At 34.4% G+C, this 21,459-nt stretch overlaps 1 protein-coding gene across 31 annotated transcripts in view; it reads left to right on the top strand.

Annotated features, from left to right (window-relative positions):
- The window catches only part of nlgn1 (neuroligin 1), a 786,090-nt gene that overhangs the window by 397,448 nt on the left and 367,183 nt on the right, over window positions 1-21,459 (top strand).

The raw sequence follows: 21,459 nt of genomic DNA, 5'->3' as shown, positions 1-21,459 counted from the left end.
TTGGCGACAGCTCACCTTATATAAAGTATCCCGTTAATACGACCTCTCTGGCGACAAGAACAATCATAAAACGTTCCTGCTGGGGAACATTGTCCAATCTCGATATTGCGAAATAAAACAAATCTACCCCCAAAAACGTATACCTACAGTTAGCCATGCAGTGTTTAAAGGTATAGCTCAACACAAAGTTAAAATGATCATCATTTAGCGACCCTTACCTTATTTTAGAAGTCAGTAATAACCTTTGACCAGGGCAAGGGTAAGCAAGTTCGGTCCTATGCAGCGATATTCTTGCAGAGTGTTGATCTGGCGTTCAGACAGTAGCTCTTTAGAACCAAACTTGCTTACCCTTAAAGGAACACTTCAGTTTTCAAAAATAAATACTCAACTTGAGTTAAACAGTTGAGTTAAAGAGCCAATCTCCAGATTTGGTGGGAATACTTGGAGCTTGTCTTAGCATATTTCATTGAATTAGATTCATTAGACTATTAGCAGCTCGCTCACAACTGACCAAAGGTTTTTAAAGCTTGATTCTTTTTTTTTTAATTTTGTAGTTACATCATGTACTAAGGCCAATAGGAAATTAACAGTTGCTCTTATAAACATATTACTAGGAACTATATTTGCAATTTAATACTCTTTATTCTCAACTACTGTATATACATGTCTGCAGCAAGTGCAATAATAAAATGCAGTGCGTAAAAGTTGGCGAACTTCCATGTATTCTGATTCAAGTAGATATGGTTTAGGATCTGCATCAGATGTTATAAATTGTCTCTCACAAATGTCATCATGCTTGCAAGGCACACATGTAATATCATTGTGCCTGCTGCTGCCATATTACTGTAGAGTTTCTTGATTATTGCTCCGGAATGAGAGTATAGTTCCTAGACCTATCGACTTACAAAATATCAATCTTCCGTTGGTATTAGTACACTACAGTATGTAACGAGAAGTGTCAGTCTTTAAGCCCGACTAAGCCTGTATTTAGAGTCAGCCTAACACAGAAAGTTTCTTCCCTCAGGCAATCCATCTCATAAACACTTGATGATAGTGATTGTGAAACAAACATCACTACTTTTTACACATATACACTTGTTTATTTAATAACAATCCTTTACATGCCAATTTGCACATAACAGCTGCACATATAACATTGTATAAAGCAATATACCTGTACATAGCTTGTCCATTTGTATATTTGCATTCACGTTTTACTTCTATTTTTAAATATATTTATTATATTTTTATTATGTTTTTTTTTGTCTTGTCTATCATTCTATTGCACTAAAGAAGCTTCTGTCGCGAAAACAAATTCCTCATATGTGTGAACATACCTGGCAATAAAGCTCGTTCTGATTCTGATTAAATAGGAAAATTCTCAAAACTTTTTGGTCATTTTTAAGCGAGATGCTAATGGTCTAATCCGATTTAGTTGTCTGTGCTAAGCTAAGCTAAAAGTGCTCCTGCCTCAACCATCAACTCTAAAGAAGTTGTGAAATGAGCCTATTTTCTAATAAATAAATAAATAAATAAAAATACTAATAGTTAAAATGTGAGTGTTCCATTCTATCCATTCAAAAAAAAAAAAACTCAGATGGGACAGTGAGCAAAATGAAAAGTTACAAAGGGCCAATTTTGGCCCTCGGGCCCTAGTTTGGCCATCTCTAAATTAAGCAGTCCATTCAAATATTGAAACGGTAACTGACATTTTTATAACCAATATATTTTTTTTCATTCAAATTGGACTTTCATTGGTCACTTGCTGGCTTGAATTAAGTCAACTGTGTTAATGCAACTTAAATCTCAAAGCAACTCATAAACAATAAATAAAACACCAACAAGCCACTAAAAATTACCAATTTGAGAGTTCGCACTTTGCCCAGATCATACTTGGTGAAGGCCAGTGAGGTAACAGATAGCATCTTTCTATGGGTATACCAAACATGTTTAGAAAATGTTTTGAACATCTTGCTTTTTGTGACATTTTCAGTGTTTGCAGTTGAACTTATAATGTCAGCATGCTGTATAACAAGGCTCATCATCATTGCAACTGTGGGATTCTATGAATGGCAAAGAACAGTTGTCTCTCATGCCAGCAAAAAAGATAATAGAGATATTCTAGATAAAATTATAACCTTAGATGGAGGGGATATGAGAGGCGCAAGAGGAATTTGCTCGCAGTGAGAATTTCTGGATGAATTATGTAAAAGCCCTTCTCTTTAGCTATGAATATCACACTTGATTCATATCTAGTGGATCATGTGCTATTTACGGTACATCCATCACATGCTCAGATTGTGAAATAATTGTTTTTATGTGAGCAAATTTCATTTTCACGTAGGCTTACCCCATGCTGCTTTGGAAAATATATGCTTTGTGTTTTCTAATGAGCGGAAATGAGCGGATGAAATTTTGTTTTTGTAACCCGAGTTCACATTTAATTGGATTTGAAATGTACACGTCTACCTTTAATTCTTTTAATGGCGATGTTTGATTTTGAAAGCCTAGTTACTCTTATGCTTCTGATTGATGAGAGTGGCTTTTTAATGGTTTTTAGCAGCACCTTGGTGTCTAAAACTCTAAAATGATGTGAAAGGACACAACTGACTTATTGATTCAAGCATGTTACTCTCAAGGATAGTTTGCAGACGTTGTTTACTTGATGATTTTTGTTTGCTCATAGGTCAGTCTGAATTGCTAGCGTTAATATTCTGACAATGCTTCGACATTACTTTTCGTACAGAGCTAGTCAACGATTCAGTGTTCATTTAAGAGTATTTCATTAACAATTTAGCTGCCATTAGGATTAAATATTGATTCAACATTAACTTGAAACGTGTTTATTTTTAGCACATTTCTCTGTTGATGAACGCTTACAATGATCTTACACAAAGAGTCTCTATGTAAAATTCACAACCTCTGTTATTAGTGACACAGGTGACCGTCAAGTGAACTGCAACCAGATTTTTTATTTTTCTTATATATTTTTTAATAATAAAGCACAGAGTCAATTTGTTGCACACGCTCTGCATTTAGCAACATGTTGACAGATAAGATACTTAAAATTGCACTTTATGATTTTATAAAATGTAAGTTTTTATTACAGGCCAAATAGATCTGAGTTTGTGAGGCTATGATTTGAATAAATGCTGTCTTTATTTTTTTTTGTTTAATAAATGCAACATTTTTCACAACGTCAGTCAAATTATTAAACTGATTATGATTTATATTGTGAAAAAAACAATCATGATTGTAATGTATTTGTTTTCGAACAAATACTTGGTTATTAACTGAACAACCAAGACCTCATTTGTAGTCTCATTTAAAGCAGTTCACATACTACCTAGAGCATTTATTGATACATATACATTATACATATACACCTTTTTAATATATATATGTATGTTTGTATATATATATATATGTATGTTTGTATATATATATATATATATATATATATATATATATATATATATATATATATATATATATATATATATATATATATATATATGTATGTTTTTATATATATATATTATATTTTTTTTTTAGGTTTTTTATTATTATTTCCCAAATTATGTTTAACAGAGCAAGGACATTTTTACAGTATGTCTGAAAATATTTTCTCTTCTGGAGAAAGTCTTTTTTGCCCCTTTAAACAAATTTTCTGTTTGACTGTCTACAGAACAAACCCATGTTTATCCAATAACTACCCTAATTACCCTAACCTGCCTAGTTATAGAGGTGGCTTGAAAAATATCTAGTAAAATAGTATTCACTGTCATCATGGCAAAGATAAAATAAACCATTTATTAGAAATAAAACTATTCTGTGTAGAAATGTTCTCTCTCTTAAACAGAAATTCGGTGAAAATTAAACAGAGGGGCTAACAATTCTGACTTCAACTGTGTGCGTGTATGTATGTATGTATGTATGTATGTATGTATGTATGTATGTATGTATGTATGTATGTATGTATGTATGTATGTATATATATATATATATGTATATATATATATATATGTATATATATATATATATATATATATATATATATATATATATATATATATATATATATATACATATCTAGCCAGTTGTTGTCAAAGCCCAACTGTTTGGTTTTATGAGAAAATAAATGATTAGATGTACATCATTCCACTTATTATGCAGCTGCTCGCTACACAGCTAAAAAATTAGACACGCAACATTGATCTGAGATATTACAATTAACTCTTTCCACTCTTAGCTCTTTAAATGAACAAAGCTTACAGAGAGAAAAAAATTCCAAATGGATTAATGCAGCCTACACTAATCTAATTGTTACATTCAAGGAGAGCGGCTTGAATACTAAGCATAAAAATACATTTATATTGTATTAGTTTTAGCGGTTTTTATGTAGGTCAACGACAATTCGTTACTCTTTGATTTAGTGGCTAATTCATATGCATTAATACGATCACATTCATACAATTCAGTATGATTTGCTTTCCCCCCAATGAGGGTGCATTTTGTACACCACTAAACTGACAAAACTTAAATTTGGAGTGTTGCTATTGACCAAACAGACACAAATATTTCAAGAAAACCATGAAAAAGGGCCTTTCATAAAATTTGACATAAAACATTGTTCTGAGCCCTAATAGTTTAGTATTTAGAATTAAACACAAAGCTGATAGAAATGAGCATTATTCGGTCACAAGATGGTGCCAAACAATCAATATCATGACAGACAAGCAAATCTGAATGTGGATTTAAGTATATGGATAGGAAAGTATTGCAAAGACTATAGAACACACAAGATATGTCACTCATGTAGTTTTGAATGAGGGAACCCCCCAACCCAATTGGACCAGATGTATTATCACGATACTTGCATTGTGAGAACTATAACCACGTTGAGGAGACTTTGACGTATTCACTGACAGTCAGGGTTATTAGAAGTAACCGGATGATTCTCTATCACGCTGATTGTTACATCAGAATAACAAATCTTGGAATGTTACAACTGGCCAATCAGAATTGAGTATTCCAGACAGTCTTATTATAATAAAAGCTAATCAACATCTTGTAAAAACGGATCTTGTTGATGAAATTTATTAATGCTCTTTTTATTTTTCCATTTTAAGCATGACATCCAATACAATTTAGCTGCATCACAACAAAAATTTGAGTAGCCATCAGTGAGCTTTCACATTCTCTTCCTGCCCCAGATTTGATGATGGCAGTCCTGAGGGATGCGCAATGCTTGCTGCACGCTAAGACAGGAATGGATTCGCAGCCCCACTCCTTTGCTCTTCATATTTTTCCTTTTTTTTTTTGTTCCCTCTCAGTTTCTGCCGCCTCTCTGCACCCTCCCTTGAGATGCTCTGTAAAACCAGAGCTGAAATTCGCTCCGTCGTGGCTGGATGAACGTCGCGCGCAGGAGCCAGCGTTAGCTACGAGCGTAGACAGTATGTTTGTATTGAGGCCGGTGGGTGGTGCTCGCAGAAACTCAGGGAGAAACTTGATCATCTTGGCAGGGCGTAGAGTTCGAGGTGTGGGGAAGCGAGGCAGAGTTTGTGTCTGGAAGTAAGAGGTTTGTCACACTTGTTTTTTGGAGGCTCGCGGTGGATGTGGTGAAGCGTAGGTGGAAAGAGAGCCGCGGTGTGACAGAGCAACAGGATTCCTCTGGTTCAGAGTTGTCCAAGTCTCAAAGGAAATCAGATTGGAAGCGTACATGCATACATGGGGTGATCAGAATAACCCAGTCTTCGCTGTAACTTGCTGTGACTCGAATCAAATTTCTCTCTGCGGGATATGCAGTGTTTTGAAAAAGTCAGTCTGTTGGGAGAAGTGTTGAGTTTTGGTAATAATGTGGATCTGAAAGTCTTTTAGAGTATCGTTGTTTGTTTTATACATAGTTTTGGTGTGTTGAAGCCCTGGGGGGGGTAGGAAGTAGTGTTTTTGGAAGTGAGGATTTTAGACAAGGATTCCAATTTGTCGTCTTTTGTTGTTGGACATACCTTATTTTCTAATGCTGTACTTGTTTTTAGGGACAATTAACTAGGTTTTGTATTTACAATTTCATAAATATGACAATCAGTTTTAATTAAAATAGTTTATTGTAGTTCTAATGGGTTAATTAAATCTTGTATTTTATATTTTTATATTGATTATTTGGACCCGACACAGTCGTTCAGGGATTAGCACTGTCACCTAACCACAAGAAGGTCGCTGGTCTGAGTCTGGACTCAGTTGCCAATTTTGTGTGGACTTTGCATGTTCTCCCTGTGTTCACATGGGTTTCCTCTGGGAGCTCTGGTTTCGTCCAAAGACACGCTATTGGAAATTGAAACATATGCTGGCTTAGTTGGTGGTTTATTCCATTGTGGCAACCCCTGATGAATAAATGGACGGAGCCGAAAAAAGATTGTATGAATGAACATTGATTATTTGATTAAAAACTTAATCAAACTTTATTATATAGTTGTTTAATAAATAATTATATAGCATTTTAACTAAGATTTTTATATAAGATAGAATGAGAAAATTAGAAACCCTCTTTTCCTTATTGATATCTTATTTTAAAAACAAAAATGACCGTATTGATATTACATACAAATAATATTACAAATATTACCCGTATTTTAGTACATTCGCCCTTATTTTAGTATATTTGACCTTATTTTAGTACATTTGACCTTATTTTAATACATTTGGTACGTGATTATTAATTCACATTATTTTATTGCATATGAAATTGGCCTCAATACTGACTCATTATTACTCAATTGCTGTCTTATACAGTATGGTGAAAACAGTCTTGCAGTATTTATTTTAAATGAAAGTTGTATTTGTATTTGTTTAAGATGATTATACAACTTACAGCCAGTTAATAATTAGATTTAATTGATCATTTTAAAATAAATTAAATCATTACATTTACTCTCACCAGCTTTATAGGGTACACCTTACTAGTACCGGGCTAAACCCTCTTTGCCTTCAGAACTGCCTTAATCCTTCATGTATTCATATGTTCAACAAGGTACTGGGAATATTCCTCAGAGATTTTGGTCCATATTGACATGATAGTATCATGTCGTTGCTGCAGATTTGTCGGCTGCACATTTATGATGCGAATCTCCCTTTCCACCACATCCCAAAGGTGCTTTATTGGATTGGTATCTGTTGACTTTGCAGGCCATTTGAGTATAGTGAACTCATTGTCATGTTCAAGAAACCAGTCTAACATGATTTGCGCTTTATGACATGGCACGTTATCCTGCTGGAAGTAGCCATCAGTAGATGAGTACACTGTGGTCATCAGAGGATGGACATGGTCAGCAACAATACTCTGGTAGGCTGTGGAGTTGACACGATGCTCAATTAGTGCTAATGGGCCCAAAGTGTGTCAAGAAAATATCCCCCACACTATTACATCATCACAGCCAGCCTGAACTGTTAATACAAGGCAGGATGGATCCATGCTTTCATGTTGTTGATGCCAAATTATGACCCAACCATCTAAATGTCACAGCAGAAATTAAGCCTCATCAGACCAGGCAACGTTTTTCCAATCTTCTATTGTCTGGTCATTAGCCCCTTTCACACATACAGACCTTTCTGGAAAATTGCCGGCAATTTTCCGGAAAGGTTGTATGTGTGAACAGGTCCTTTTTGAAACTACCGGTAAATTCGTTCCGGCTATTTTCTGGAAAGAGAAGTTGTAACATTACCGGTAATTTGCCGGAATGCTGCGCTGTGTGAATGCAGAAGGAAGATTGCCGTAATAAGCGCGTGCACGTCTAGAACGTGCTGACGTGAGACGTCTGCTTTAGCCAATCACAACAGTCAGACGCATTTACGTCCGCGCGGTTTGTGAGAATAAAAGCCTTTGAATATTTTTCAAGACACATTTAGCTGCTAGAAGTTAGTCAGATCACGTTTATATGTTCTTCTTAATGCCAACTGTGTAAATAATCATCGATGAGATGCTAATGATAAGCCATTGTTTGTTTACCTTCAAGCTTTGCGTGTGCCTGTGAAACAGCCTGCACACGCACATATTATGAACATCTCGACATGCGAAAGTGATCCTGCGAAAGTTGTTCACAATATTGATCATCCACAGAGTTTGTAATTTAGTCAAATGTTTACAAACACAAGCGCAACCATTTAAAGCTCATTTGTGGTGAATGATGTCAGAATTTACCAGTATTTTGGAATGGATGTGTGAATGCTCTTTTCCGGAAAATTTCCGTAACGTCCTCGCCTGTGTGAACAGCGCTTTTTTAAATTTACCGGTAAAGTCGTTCCGGAAATTTTCCAGATATTTACTGGTATCACTGTGTGAAAGGGGCTACTGTATACTTTCTCTTTTTCGGAACATTGTCTGTAAACCCTAGAGATTGTTGTGCGTGAAAATCCCTGTAGTTCAGCCTGTACGGCACTAACAACCATGCCATGTTTAAAGTCACTTAAATCATCTTTCTTCTCCATTCTGATGCTACATTTGAACTTCAGCAGATCATCTTGACCATGTCTACATGCCTAAATGTATTGAGTTGCAGCCATGTGATTAGAAATTTGCGTTAACGAGCAGTTGGACAGATGTACCTAATAAAGTGGCCGGTGAGTGTATTATGATAGAGTAAAATAGTTTATTTAAAATTGGACCTAAAATATAAATTTAAAGAATATTGAGAATTAAAATATTATAAAAGTCTTGACTGATTGATAGATTGTTATGACCCATCAAAAAATCAACTGAAATTTATCAAACAACAATTACCAATTTACTAATAAGTAATCTGTAGTAAACATGATGTTTTAAAAAAGTGTGACTTGTGGCTACGGGCAAAAAATATATCCTTATTCTGACTAAACCTGCATTTTAATCAGCTTGCTCTCGCAGTCCCAGTGTTCTGACTCTCCAATCTGTTCGTTCAGAGTCTATTTGAATATTGAATGTGTGTGTGTAGGAGTGGGACAGAGTAATATTACTGTAGGTTATGCTTTCCACCATTGTTCCAGTATAATTTTCTGCTCGCTGTGCTTTTGTATCAACTTCCTGTGTGACACGAGGGCCATGTTGTGTAGGTGATGATGTCTCAGTTGGAATCAATAATGAGGAACCCGTTTCAACATGACTGATGAAAGCTAACAATAGACTGCTGGATCATTTCTTTTATTTCAGACAAAATCCAAACCTAATCACCAATTCAGTCCCCCTCACACATGCTTATTCACAGGCTTTACAGCATCGTTTTCAAAAGTAAATCAATAGTGTGTTGCAGTCTTAAAGTCTGACCAACCATTTTTTCTTTCATCTGACTCTACACATTTTTTAAAAACTTGTTTTCACATTTAGAAGAGAATAACAGTTAGTATGTTTGCATGGACACCAATCATTCGATTTTAATACGATTAAGACAATACTCTGATTGATTAAGGTCATAATCAAACTAAACAGAAATCAGACATGTGGAGTATTCCGATTTTAGTCGCATTATTCAAGTGCAGTACAGACATGTAAACACCTTAGTGCTCGTTTACACTACTGTGTTAATTTTAAAACGCATACATTTCACTACCGTTACTCCTTCTGTCTACACTACGTCTGAGTTTTCGAGTGACGAAAATAAAGCTTTTTGAAAACACTTAAGAGGCCGTTTTCATTTTAAAACTCTGCAACTCCGTGTTTGTGTGGATGGGGGAAAACGGAGACATCTGAAAACGGAGGTGTGGCATCAGACATTCGCCTATGTGATTGGTGCTTTTCCCTCAATAATAAGTAGCCTACACAAACGTCAGTCTTGCATCCTCTCCTTGTAAGTTCAGACTTTGCAAGTTTGATGGAAAACAAACTTCCGAGGACACTTCGGGTGAATCTTTAAAGGGATAAGTGTACTTTATAACCTTATTCACATCACGTTAACTACATAGTTTCACTTTCTTAACAATAAAATGAAAACGTGATATAAGGAACTGCCTTTTTTGATCTTGATATTAGCAACTTAATAGGCAGCTGAAATGTTGAGGTGTTGTGTAGCTACATATTTATACTGTACGACCGTCATCTTCACAAAACAAAACTGAGCCCTTTAAGATTACTGCCTCCTTTCATTTTTATTGAAAAATATGCAACATACTCCGTCTCTTTTGCTGAATATCAGTTTTAATAATCAATAATGGCCATTATAAAAGTATAGCGTAAAATAAGTTTATATATTATAGGAAATTAAGTCAAGCAATTAGTCCAATTTGCAGATTCAGTGTACGTAGTTACATTAATTAATGTAATAACTTATCTTTGCGGCGATGCAGTGCAAGGTAGGTAGTGCTGTCGCCTCACAGCAAGAAGGTCACTGGTTCGAGCCTCAGCTGGGTCAGTTGGCATTTCTGTGTGGAGTTTGCATGTTCTCCCTGTGTTCGCGTGGGTTTCCTCCAGGTGCTCCGGTTTCCCCCACAGTCCAAAGACATGTGGCACAGGTAAATTGGGTAAGCTAAATTGTCCATAGTGTATGAGTGTGAATAAGTGTGTATGGATGTTTCCCAGAGATGGGTTGTGGCTGTAAGAGATGGGTAAAGCATGTGCTGGATAAGTTGGCGGTTCATTCCACTGTGGCAACCCCAGATTAATAAAGAGACTAAACCGAAAAGAAAATGAATGAATGAATGACCAAAGTCAGATGAGATTAGATCCAGCAGTAGATGAACCGATGTGCGCAGCTCTCATCTGGGTAGATGTACTCAAAGCACCCGCTGACTGCCTGGAGCTCAGACAAGCGCATAATCTGCAGCGCTTGCCACAGTGTGTGGTTTCACGTGATGTGCGTTTTCAGTGGTATAGTGTGGAAGGAGAGCTTTTCAGAAACGCTGGTTGAAACATCAGTGTGGACGCAGATCATTTTCATTTTAAAATGCCGTTTTAAAACTAAAATGTATTACTGTAAACAGGGCCTGAATCAAACTTTTACCATTGTGTAGGATTTTCGCTGCATTTAACGACAGGATAGTGTATACATACGTGGCTGTTTGACACTATTTTGTGCATCTAAAGAGTCAGTGAAGGATCACAGACACCTGCATTGTGTTTTTTTTTTTCTTATACGGGGTGCGGTATCAAATTCCACTAAAACAACACTACCAGCAGTTCATACTTGCATCCAATATCTCGTTTGTTACAGGGCATGAATGAAATGTTCCTGAATGAAAGTGTAAGTGCCAAACTTCATTAAAAGTCAACAAAGTAAAAATAAAACACCTGAAATTACATGAAAATACGGAAAAATGCGGATAGCCGGGTAACGCAATGACATTAATCGAATTATGTGCTATAACATGTCAAATTTAATCATAAAAGAAACTAAAACAACACTACCAGCAGTTCATACTTGCATCCAATATCTCGTTTGTTACAGGGCATGAATGAAATGTTCCTGAATGAAAGTGTAAGTGCCAAACTTCATTAAAAGTCGACAAAGTAAAAATAAAACTCCTGAAATTACATGAAAATACGGAAAAATGCGGATAGCCGGGTAACGCAATGACATTAATCGAATTATGTGCTATAACATGTCAAATTTAATCATAAAAGAAACATTCAAAAAGCAACTCATGTAAACAATCTGATCAAATTATTGTCTTACTCAGATTAAGGCAAATATTTAGATTATTGATGTCCATGTTAACATAGTCAGTGAAGGAATAGAGATTAAGATACTTTATATATATGTAATATAATATATAAGTATGCTGCTAATTTAATATCTTTAAATGGCAATTTCCAGATAATGTGTTTTGATTGTAGTCAAGCAAATTATTCTATGATATTTCTGTACTGTATGTTTTAAAAAATTATTTGCAAGTTTGATTATATTTTGATTTAATATAAGTAAAAATATTATTAAAACATTTTTGGAATGTTTATATTTTCTTTACATTTCTTAATTGTAATTACAATGAAATGTTTTGGGAATTTAGCTTTTTATAATAATTGGTAATCAATGCCTATTGAGCAATATTTTGCAATTCTTATTAACCTTTGCTATTGTTAATTAATAAATAAATATAGTTCTTCATTGCTTGTTTATAATATTTCATGAAACAACCAATGTTAACTGAAACAACTTCTGATTATAGCTATTTATTTGTAAATGAAGACATTTATTATAAGCTAAGCTGAATAAATCCTGTATAATGTTCATTGTTCTTATGAACTAATGCATTTAAAAGGATTGTTCATCCAAAACTGAACATTCTGTCCTCATTTACTCTCCTTTCACTTGTGCCAAACCTTTTAGACTTAATTTCTTCTGAGCACAAAAGAAGATATTTTGAAAGCTGGAAACCTATAACAATTGACAATCATAGTGCTTTTTTCTGCTATGGAAGTCGGTGGTTTTAGATTTTCATCTTTCTTCAACATATCTTTATATGTGTGTGTTTAACAAAAGAAACTCATAAAGGTTTGGAACCACTTCAGGGTGAGTAAATAGTGAGTAAATTTTTGGGTGAACTATCCCTGTAAGCAATCCTACTACAGTAAACACACTATGAATAATTTTTTAAAGGCCATGTATGTTACAACAAATGACAACAGGACAAGTAAATATAACTTGGATTACCGTTGCAGATGTAGAGGATAGTGTGTATGCTAGCTTGCTGTTATTTACTATAGACCTATATATGCAAGTTTCCGCAAAATGGTTTGTTCACTTAAAAAATAAAAATAACCAAGTGTTTACGTTAGTCCTTGCCAAGACTGACATTTTGCCATTTATGTGTGTATTTGACCATTTAAGCACCTAGAAAAACATCAAAATTTGACATTTATTTAGATGAGAAACACATGCACTGAAATCTATGGTTTAACTGACTGTGTTGTGTCTTTTATTGTGAAGTGTTCTTTTTTAGCACCGTCAAGCATACTATACTTATCTTTTTTTTTGTCTCTCATCCCAGTGTCTTAATCGCTGTATATTTAAATAACTTTACCTGTACTGCCGGCTGCATAATAATAAGATAAATAACATAAAATGAGCAAAGATCACTATCTATTAACGTTCAACAATTAAAATAAGATCAAACAATATCATGAAAATGAACAGAGAGAGGGTAGTCCAAAGAAGGGTTTATCTAGAAATTTATTTTTAAAAGTTGTAAGTAAATATATTGCTAATTAGTACTACATTAAAATTTTTTTTTTTTAAATTGCAATATGTGAACTTAATCGCTTTTCTTTCAGTTTTTAACGATAAAAATGTAACTACAACAATGTCACATGTACATTCTGTAGTTTGAAGTAATATGTTGTATAAGAAATACAATAGAATGTTGTTTCAAACTATTGAAAATGTCAATAAAAGCCAAGTTTAACTTTGTTAAACTTCCTAACAAAAGTTGCTTTTGATGTTAAAAGCAGTTTTTGGCATCACACACATTCCAAGAACGCAGAAAACGAACTTGTGTTCTTTTGGAGAACGGTCTTGCCAGGTGTCCTCGGAAGAACGAACTCGGGAGACCGCGAGGACAGAGAATGTGTTCTGTGAGAAATAAGATGCTGCGTTCTTCCTGATGGTCGTGTGACCTTCACAGGTTTTAAATGTAAAGTTATTTGAACATTACAGCATTCACACAACCTTTTGTTCTTTTTCCCCTTTTCAAAATGAATACTGTGCATAAAAACAATAAATATTTGTTGCACAATATAAACAAAACAGATTTTAATATGAATTTCAGCAAACAGACACCCTTAATGTGTTTATTCCTGAATTAGGATGCATGGTAATATTTATATTCATCTTTTCATTTAGGGAAGCTCGTGAGGTAAATAAGTTATATCTCTGAACTTTAGTAATAAATCTAAATAAAATGCTGAGCTTCCCACCTCCAGTCGCAATGACTTCTGGGACATCAAGAGTGAGTTCGGTGCTCAAGTCTGCATCGGTGCATCCTCAATATCAAGAACACATTAGGGAAGTTTCACGCATCCTCCGTTCTTGCGGTCTTAAGTATTGGAACTGAACTTTGGCAGTTGATGATGACGTTATACGAGAACACAAGACAGCTGAAGATCTCGTATTGAGAAACAGCCAATGTTACAAATACAATATCTATTTCCCTGTGAAATTGTTGCATTAGTCCATGATTAGTACTATAGATCATTTAGATATTTGTGCATTCTAAAGATGCAAAAGTTGACATTTTCTTGGCCAATACTGATTTCAGATTCAATTGAAATGCAGATATAGATTGACAGAATTGAAAGATATATGCTTTAAAATAAATTTTGAATGTATTATAAAAAAATAACAAACTTTGTTGTCGCAGTGTCCGAAATAGAGTGAAAAGCAAGAGCCTATATTTTCTGTGTGTTCACAGTGATTGAATGAATGAATAAATACTAGAAGCTCATAGACTGCAAAAAAAAAAAAAAATTAAAACATATATGTTTTTTATTACTTTATTACTTACATTAATGATCAGAAATGTTTTTTTTTTTTTTAACAAAGACTATTTAAATTTATCATAAAAAAAAAAATTGTATTTCTCATCTTGCACACACAGACCTGCTTGGACAACAAACGAAACATTACATCCGGTCAGCCGGTCGCATACGGTCTAGCCGCAGGAGTTCAAATGTTTAAATGGATCTGCAGCTCAATTCGGATTTTCCACATACGGAGATAATCGGAACTCCACGCAGAACGGACTTCCGGTCTGTCGCTTGTCGTCTGTCGTATGCAGTGGAAAGGAGGCTTTATAGTTTCCCTAAAACTTAAACAAGCTACTATAGCCAATAACACATGCACTGTTTATTACTTTTATTTATATATTTATATGTATTTTACAGAAGACCAAGTATTATAAGCATATGCTTATAAAATACATTTAGCTTTTGTTTATATGTATATATTTTTAACTATAGTTTTATACATTTGTACTGGTGAATTATTTGCTGACAATTTGTCTAAAGTAGTCTTATCTGACACGTCTAGTATAGTTTTTTTGCTGCAAACATTAAAAAAAAAAAAAAAAAAACCTTTGTCAAACCTTTATTGTTTTATAGTGAAAAAACAAAATGTGGTTTTATTCATTTATGAACAGCAATCAGGAAAACTATTATTAAAATAGATTTAAACAATGATCAAACATTGAAAGCTAAAGAAAGCAGCAGAAGCATTAACATTGTTCATTTCTTAAATATTTGCTAACATACTATAGTTCTCACAGTTGTCCTTTTACTCTATTTATCCCATACATGGCTTTAGACACTCATTGCTATAAAAAAAGTATATCATTGGTGATTTTTCATCCTAAACAGGATTAATCTAATCAAATATATGCATGTAACAAAGGCAGTAAAAGCAAATTATCGTCCATTGGCCGAGCTAAGATGCCTTTGTGTACCAACCTGGCACTGTCTAAATTTAGACTTCCAGTAGATTCACTATTTCTGGGTGCATATGAACAGATAAAGTAGGATTAGGATAATTTAGTTCTTGGCTGTTTTTGCTGATTTATGACTCGTCCCTCATCCTAATTCTGCGCTTCTTAAATTCCCAGCCACCCCCAGAAAATGTCAGTCTGTCCTTTACAATTTGGCACAAAAATCTTGCTTATTTAAGGGAAAACTATATACCAAAAAAAAAAAGTCAAGTGAATGTTCTTGAAGCCGTTGGTCTGAACTGTAAAATTCCTGAGCTAAGTGTAGTGCCAAGTTGCTTTAATTACAGTTTATGCTAAAATGGAGCGTATTAGAGGAAACAGACTGGCGTGTGGCACCTGGCCCTGTTCCCAGATCAGCTCAAAGCGTTTTCTCATAACGTAGATGACAACTACTGAACCTTGCAGAGAGAAAAAAAAAAAGCTGAGAGGAAGTGAAGGGACAGACTGTCGCAGATGGCGAGTGTGCAGGGGAGATTGTCTAAACGCTTCGTTCACCTTGAAGTGACAATGAGAGCCTAGCGTTTGACCTAGAGCCTGGTGTTCACTGAATGCTCAAGCAAATCGCTTGAATACTGCTTTGAAGCAATGACATTTTATGTGTTTTTTAACTGGTTTACCGTTTAGACATGTTCAAAAGGATATCTAGGTTGCTTCATTCTTTGTTATCTGCAGCACTTTCTCGAAAAACTAGTTATTGTTAACGGCTATTGATGATAAAGGCCTTTTGGCGGGAGGTAATGGAACGCTATTGTGTTATATGAAAGTATGCAGTCAGCGTTTCCAAATGTGATATTGGAAATTGTTTGTACTGTGCAGGCGCTTTGTTAGATTTGTGCTCGTCTTGAATGCCGGATCTAAAGTTTTACAACAATGGTTTTATTAATTGACACCAGCCTACACGGATTGTGAGAGTTAGCAGCTTGAGGTCAATGAACAGGGCAGTGTTATACTGTAATTAAATCAAATGCATGCAGAAAAGAATGGCTTTCGAATAACAAGTGTGTGCGTGCGTGCGTGCGTGCGTGCGTGCGTGCGTGCGTGAGTGAGTGAGTGAGTGAGTGAGTAAGCTGCCAACCACATGCGATTTTTAGTTGGGTATATTCCAGAATGTATGCTGGGTTATGCTGTTTTGTATGGAGGCATTTACACAACTGAAAACTTGTGTGTGTGTGTGTGTGTGTGTGTGTGTGTGTGTGTGTGTGTGTGTGTGTGTGTGTGTGTGTGTGTGTGTGTGTGTGTGTGTGTGTGTGTGTGTGTGTGTGTGTGTGTGTGTGTGTGTGTGTGTGTTTTGGCCATTTATTTACACAATAACAGTGTTTTGGGTGCCTGAAATTGCAATCTTTGAAATTTTTTGATGATGTTTTCTCTGTGTAAACTACAATAACTCTATTTATTTATCTATTTATTTAATTATTATTATTTTTTATTATTTATTATTTTAATTCAGATATTTATTATTATTTTTTATTTGTTTATTTATTTATTTTTTAATCATCATTTGTTTAGTCTTTATGCATACTTGACTACTTGACAACCAAAACATCAACAGACATCAACACTAACACTTAATACACTTAACACGCTTCATTGAACTCGTATCATAAGCATAGACTTTTTGGAAGGACACTGTGTACCATATAACTGCATGTTTGGCATGTTTGCATGAGTTGTTTTGACAACATGTTTTGTATACAGTTGAAGTCAGAATTATTATCCCCCCTTTGAATTTAATTAAATTTTTTAAATATTGCCTAAATGATGTTGAACAGAGGAAGGACATTTTCACAATATGTCTGATAATATTTTATCTTCTAGAGAAACTCTTATTAGTTTTATTTCGGCTAGAATAAATAGTTTTTAATTTTTTAAAACCCATGTTAAGGTCAAAATTATTATCCCCTTTAAGTTATATTTTTATTCGATAGTCTCCAGAACAAACCATTATTATATAACAACTTGCCTAATTACCCTAACCTGCCTAGTTAACATTATTAACCTAGTTAAGCCTTTAAATTTCACCTTAAGCTGGATAGAAGTGTCTTGAAAAAAATTGTAGTAAAATATTATTTACTGTCATCATGGCAAAGATAAAATAAATCAGTTATTAGAAATGAGTTATTAAAACCATTATGAATACAAATTTGTAAAAAAAAAATCTTCTCTCCGTTAAACAGAAATTTGGGAAAAAAAATAAGCAGGGCGGCAAACTAATCAGGGGGGCTAATAATTCTGACTTCAACTGTATATTATGTTGTTAGCTTAGCAACATGCTAATACGACACTCCATTGGAATCTGTTGTGAGTCTAGTTTAAATAACCTCAATACCGAAGGCATAACATATTACATTAAAATGTTTGTTTTAATGAATTAGATGTTGTCCAAATAGATCACACTGATCAAATCAGCTCTAGATTAGATGAGATTTTGGAATACAAGACACACATGCAATTGCCAATATTTAAACACACTCCACACCCCAAAACCTTTATATTTTTGGTCTTGAAGTTAAGGCCAGTAATTATCCGTGCCAGAATTTTGGACATATTTAAACAAATAAAGTTTTTTTTTGTAACCATTGAATATCCAAGCACTTTCCACACCCCAGATTTGTCATTACTGACTTTTAATTTAAGGCCAATAATTAGTTTCACCGATCCTCTAAGTGTAAATAATCGGAATAGGCCTGCACTCGGAACTGGCCTATCTACTAGAACTTTGGAACCAGATTTTGGTACATAGCTAAACAAATTCTGTAAATAGGAATTAAGACTAATCTAAATACTTCCTACACCCAAAAATCATTCATTGTGGGTTTTGAAGTTAAGCTTAGTCATTCAAATGTGCAAGTTTACTTAGTTAGGGTACGTATTTTGGAACAATTAAAGCCTGAATTGGAAATGATGAATATCTAAGCACTTTCCACTCCCTAGATTTTTCATTATTGGCTTTAAAGTTAAGGCCAGTAATTAGTTTCACTGATCTTGAAACTAATCCCTCAGTCAACTAGAGCTTTGGAACAAGTTTTTGGAATATGACTTAACAAATGAAGTGTGAATTAAAATTATTGAATATTTAGGCTTCTTCTGTACATATTGACCTTTCATTGTTGGCATTAAGTTAAGGTTGATAATTAGTCTTACTCAACCTCAGAAGTGTAACTAAACAGAAGAGGTAGTAAACTCTCCTTTTTGGTAAACTAGAACTTTGGAACTAGATTTTGGAACATAGCTGAACAAATCAGAGTGAACTAGAATTGACAAACATGTTAACACTTTTCATCCCACAAAACCTTCCATGGTCTGTGAAGTTCAGTAATCAGAAGATCAGTAATTGTATGATGTAATATGATGCATTTATTAGTGCTGGGCAACGATTATTATTATTATTTTTTTTTTATCATGATTAATTGCATTATGCACAAAAATCAATAATGATCTTAAAAGAAGTGCATTGAGCACCTTTATTTTAAAAGTATCGAGTAAGTGTATGAACAACAAAAAACATATTCCCATAACATTTCAGCAGCTAAAATATTTTAAATTTCAAGTTAAATTGTGTTATCAAATTAAACTTACAACAAAATATATTTGCCACTGCCAGTATACAAAAAGTTACCTAATTTGTAATAGAAATTAAGTTATGCTCAGATTTCAGAAGCTTGATCATAAGATTATAAAAAGACACTTGCAAAGAACACCAAGTTAACATTCAGAAATGTATTTTGTAACAGGTTAGAAAAAATAAATAAATAAATAAAAAACTTTAATTTTATCAGGAAACAAGCTCACCAAGTCCACCAAGCCAGTTGCTAAGACCCACAAGATTAGTGATCATCTAAAAATGTGAATGAACTCTCCAAAGGAGTCTGCATAAGCTTAATGTTTGTGTTACCTCATTCACTGTTTGGGTGCATGATTTTTCTGACATCAACAGTGTATTTCATGCAACGGTGTAATACTGTAGTAATACAAGTAATACTGTACTTTCACTTGCCAGATTTAGACTATTCTGCTTTGCAGTAGTGACATATAGCTATGGTTTTGACTTCTTCACTGTTTACCAGAAATGCCTGTTAAAGAGTTTGCTACATTTATCTATGTTATTGTACCATAAGGACCGGTTCATGTGAGAGCTTTAGCAGCGGTGGAAGTCTCAGGCCCTCCTCAAATGCTCTCATTGGTCTCTTGTGACCTGTATTTAAAGCTAGTGAATAACGAAGTTTCATTTTTCATCAAATTTTCTAAACTAAAAACTACAGCATTGATGTGCAGTAAAATAATTGTCTGCATGAATTGATGCGATAACATGATAATATCGCATTAATTTTCCCAGCATTAAAATTGCAGTGCTTTTCTCATAAAACTACATTTTAATGCCATACGGATTATTGTGAGAATTAGAGCAAAACTAGTTTAAATGTATTCTAATAGGCTGAATTGATTACTTATATACTATATCCTTGTATACTATTATGGAAATATAATTGCGCATTATGATAACTTTACATTGGACATGACATGCTGCACCGGCGTTTTCCAATCTCCAGTTAGCTTGAATTAAACTCATAATTCCCTTATTTTTGAAAAAAAAAATGTTTGCACATCACTTCACCTAAAATGCAGTATTTCTTTTTGTTTATTTTGTAGATATCTGACAAACAAAAAAAAAATCATTAAAATAAAGATACAAATTATAGTGAATGCAATTTAGAACAAAAAAGAGCTTTTCCAACAAAATTTGGCTATATGAAGTGACCAAAAATTGTTTCGATGTTTCCTGTTTTTTTATTTATTGTTTTTTTTATTTTTTATTTTATTTTTTATTTGTATCAAGTTAGACTTGAAAATAATTCAGATTTTTACTTTGTGAGTCGTTCTTTTTAAGAGATTGTTGAGGTTGTTGTAGCTACTAAGTCATATTGACAGGAACAGAAATGAACTGAGTCAGATGTAGGTTTGAACAGAAGCGTCAAAAAATGTGCAATAGGCTAAAGGTGTGAATTCTAAACAGTTTTGCAAGCAACAAAGGGCTCCACAGACTATACAAATAAAATGGTGTATTGTTGCACAAATGTGTGAGCATTTTAGTGACTTTTCTACATGCAACATTATGTATTGTAGATAGACCGTTAATGACAATACTACCGTTTACAAAGTATAGTGGCACTGCCAGTTTTTTGAGCCATAGTATCACGATACTACCATAGTACCGGTAAACCATGCAACCCTATTAAGCAGTTATTAGAATCATAGTTATTAGAATTTGTTTTTTTTTTTTTTTTTTTTTTAAGGTTTAGGCAAGTGTTCAGAAGATTAAAATTGATCCACAAAAGTTAACTTGGAATTATGTTTTGGATCATAGCTTACTAAATTGTCTAAGCACTCCCCAAAGTCTTGATTATTGTTTTTGAAGTTAATACAATAATTAGTTTCACTGATCCTCGGAGTGTAACTATTTGTCAAAGGTTCGCACCTGTCGACTAGAACTTTGGAACTAGATTTTGGAACATAGCTAAACAAATGAAGTCTGAATCGGAATTGACTAATACCTAAGCACTTTCCACACCTCGAAACCATTCATTATTGGTTTTGAAGTTAAAGCCAGTAATTAGTTTCAGTGTATCTAATCAGAAAAGTCCCGCGCCAGTCAACTAGAACAGTAGTTATGTGCTTTCCCTCTCCCAGACTGTGAAACCCAAAAGTCAGTCAGTCCAGCCCAACAGAATCAATGAGCATCTTTGTGTTCGCTGTCACCGCCGCGACTCTGGCAGACACTTCTGGAGCTCTAATTAGAGCGGAGGCATCAATAACTCATCACTCCCTTCATTAAACATATCGGCGGGTGAGCGGCCGTCTCGGGGTAGTGTCACGCTAGCGGTTTGCTGCTTAGCTAGTTCACCACGTCCTACGCCGTCCATCTGCGGTGTCGACGTGTCATTACTGAAGGGGTCGTTTAATCACAGAGGGAGATCATAACGAGCAGAAAGAGGCAAAAGTAACAAACGTCCTGCAGACGGAGAG

Source organism: Danio rerio, chromosome 11 (assembly GCF_052040795.2).
Source record: "Danio rerio strain M-AB ecotype USA chromosome 11, GRCz13ab, whole genome shotgun sequence".
In the NCBI taxonomy this organism is placed as follows: domain Eukaryota; kingdom Metazoa; phylum Chordata; class Actinopteri; order Cypriniformes; family Danionidae; genus Danio; species Danio rerio.
The sequence above is the reverse complement of the archived record's forward strand: the minus strand, read 5'-3'. Positions and strand labels throughout refer to the sequence as shown.